General features: G+C 40.6%; 1 long non-coding RNA gene across 1 annotated transcript; it reads left to right on the top strand.

Moving 5' to 3' along the window:
* The first annotated feature begins 377 nt into the window (after window positions 1–377).
* LOC311246325 lies at window positions 378–2,417 on the top strand. Its single transcript, XR_014620796.1, has 5 exons — window positions 378–432; window positions 1,317–1,346; window positions 1,518–1,572; window positions 1,821–1,905; window positions 2,344–2,417. It is a non-coding gene; the product is annotated as an uncharacterized lncRNA (long non-coding RNA).
* The last annotated feature ends 895 nt before the right edge of the window (window positions 2,418–3,312 follow it).

The following is a 3,312-nucleotide window of genomic DNA, read 5'->3' as shown; positions in this document are numbered from 1 at the left end:
CACTATAGTCCATCCGTTGCAAGTCAACGCCCCCCCCCCCCCCCCTCCATCCATTAACTCAACTGGACTGTCACTGTAATATTTATACAGTTGTACAGTGTCCCCCACCCACCCCTCCTACCCAACCCCCCCACCCACCCAACCACCTCCAATGTACAGTCAGATTGGTTATTTTTGGTTGAGGTTGAAAAAGCTATGTTGATTCAATATTTAATTACAGATACCATTTCAACATTTGAAAAACTGTCGTTGAATCAATTTAGTAGATTCCCCCTCCCCTCCTCCCCCTCCCCTCCCCTTCGAGAGGGTATAGTCCTAAGCAACTCGCGAGACCTAGAAGATCTCACGGGACTTGAGGTATTCAAACACTTTGGCGTGATGGATGGTGTCTTCACTGACTGGCTTGACAAATAGTCTGAGCCAAACTCCTTGGTAAGTCATTGACAATATTATGTATTATGCCATTCACATACCATAATCTTGCTGTCATCGTTTGACTACATGCTACTTTGTGAATTATTACCGTGGTGGCAACTAGTAGGCTAGAACGAAGCTTGTTAGCATTATTAGCTAACATGCTAGATGGTACTTAACTGGTAAGTGAGTTCTTATGGGAATAGTATGATTCCGTTCAGATACCATCACCGGGCTGTTATCGTTTGACTAAATGTTATCTCTGTGCCGTGGCAAATAGTTTGGAGCTTGTTTGAGCAAATAGTGATGCATATTATTATAGCTACTAACGTTAGCTAGCTATCATGCTAGCTAACGTTATTCTGCCATTTTGTTTCGTGATTAAAATGTACGTTTTTAATAGTTACATAAGCATTGTTGTAACTAGTGTTAACAAATACTTTATTATAGTTCAATTGTGTTAAACTTGGGACACAGCCATGGCTCTATTTTATTTCGTTTTGTATGTGAGGCATTTTAGCTTGCAGTTGTTGTGTTGCATTGTGGGTCTTCAGCACAAAGTAATCCCTTGCTGAGGGTAAGATGGTTTTCTGTCTGCTCAGACTCAGAATACTTAATTAACATGATCTGTGCTTCATAAAAAAACAGATATTATTTATCTGGTTTTGGTTATTTTGCACAGTAAATACTTATTCAGGCCTACCTGCAATTCAGAATTTAATCCAGCAGGGCGGCAGTGATGTTCATTCTGCCTTTTGTTATATATAAAAAATGGGGCTTTGAAAGACTGACATATTTGAACTTCTAGCTCCTGCTACTCTAAACATATATATATATAATATACACAGTCTTGATAAATTGCATACAAGGTTTTTTGAATATTTTGATCGTCTTCTTTTTAGAATTCGCTGGCAATCATCGCCGCTATCAAGGTGAGTTAACTAACACATTCTCAAATCATGTTTTGTTTTTACCACCAGACATGCGCTAGGTATATGGAGCTAGGTACACTTGCTACTGTAGGTTATATGGTGCTCATTGATAACTACTTTGATGGTGCTTATTTTTTCCTTATTTTGTTAATTATGTTGCTCTTTCTCTAGGAATGCCAATGTATAACTCCAGCCCCTATTACCACACTGCCATTGATTCAGCTCAGTAAGTATTATCTTTCAATTCAATATTGTCTGTCTCTCTCACCCCACTTCAAACTTCACACCTTTATCTGTGTTTTCATCTCTGTCTTTCTGTCTCTCTCACCTCGACCCCCTCCACTTCACACAACACCTACCTTGCCAAAGCCTTTGTCATTTGATGACACAGCAGTGCTATGTCTGTCTCTCCCTCTATCTCCGTCTCCCTCTCTCACTGGCATAACATTTTTATTGTCGTATTCAATATTTCAGAGATTCTTCGCCAGAGGAACTTGAAGCCATTCCTGAATTACCACCAGAGACCAGCAGTTGCACGCAGGCAGAGACTGCCTGTAGCGTGAGTTGAATTTTATACACAAGTTCACTGGTGTTTATTCTTATATAAAACGTCTCTAAAGACGTATGTTTACCTTTGCATTGATTGGCGGATTTTTGACTGAAGACATTGGATCTTTCCTGCTCTCCCATCCAAGTCCCAGGTTGTAATGACGTAATCATGACACTTAGTTGATTTTGAGTAGACAATTACTCGTTGCATCTGGGCTCATAGTCATAGCCATATAGGAATGACCGCTACACCGTCGCGCCAATAGCGGCCGAGGGAGGGAGAGTTAAGCGATTTCTTTGTCATTCAGACAGATTCTCCTATCTGCACCTATCTGACACGTATAGCCACTGATGGTGGAGAAGTGCTGTCCAATTAGCCATTTTGGGGAAATTCAGGCATAAAATAATATTCTGTTGTGTGTCACTGTCAAACAATCCAATATTTCAGAGATTCTTCGCCAGTTGCGGGAAGTATGTCACCACCTGAAGACGCAGACCACCACCTGAAGCCCATGTAGAATTGTGAGTTGAATTTTATACATGATAGATCAGTGGTTCTCAAACTTTTTACACCAAGTACCACCTGAGAATGTAGCTGGCTCTCCAAGTACCACCATATGACCGGTGTTAAAATACAGTCTATTCAGCTATGCACAGTTCACGCAGGAGGCAAATGTATTCCTAATACCATTATTTATTGTTAACTTTTGTCAGACACAGCCACAATGTACAAAGGGATAGCACTAGAACTAGCAAACGCGTCCACACAACTCATACAATGCAAGGGCATTGAGAACATAATAACTAACATTCTCACATAGCAAGTGAGAAAATTAAGAACAACTGTATTTCAGCAAATGTACTTAATCTCTATCTCTCTCTCTCTCTCTCTCTCTCTCTCTCTCTCTCTCTCTCTCTCTCTCACACAGCAAGCAATTGTCCATCATTCTCTCTCTCTCTCTCTCTCTCACACACACGCACACACACACACACACACACACACAATTATTTTGTTACAAAAACTTAATTTCCTGCATTCTGGTGCAGGACTTTTTGAAATTTGACCCTTTAAATGCCAGTTTGTGTGATGGCATCACAAATTATTGTTAAAATAAACACACAAAGTAAAATATGTTCAATAGGATAGGAGCCCCGCATTTAGTGATCTAGGAGGCAAGTATTTTGTAATAAGATCAGATAGATAGAGCAATCACAAAATAAAGAAATGAGGCTCATCGTGCTCGCAAGCCACTGTCTAAAGTCTAATTGTGTTCTCAGAGGGATGACACTGGTGATCTACACCTCTACCAGAGGCCAGCAGCCAGAGGGGGACCCTGCTGACCACAAGGCCATCTGAATCATCCTATGCTGAATTGACATGGATGGCATCTCCCTTAAGCTGATGTGAGTATAACTT

Source organism: Notolepis coatsorum (assembly GCF_963971535.1).
Source record: "Notolepis coatsorum genome assembly, contig: SUPER_1_unloc_1, whole genome shotgun sequence".
Taxonomy (NCBI): Eukaryota; Metazoa; Chordata; class Actinopteri; order Aulopiformes; family Paralepididae; genus Notolepis; species Notolepis coatsorum.
The sequence above is the reverse complement of the archived record's forward strand: the minus strand, read 5'-3'. Positions and strand labels throughout refer to the sequence as shown.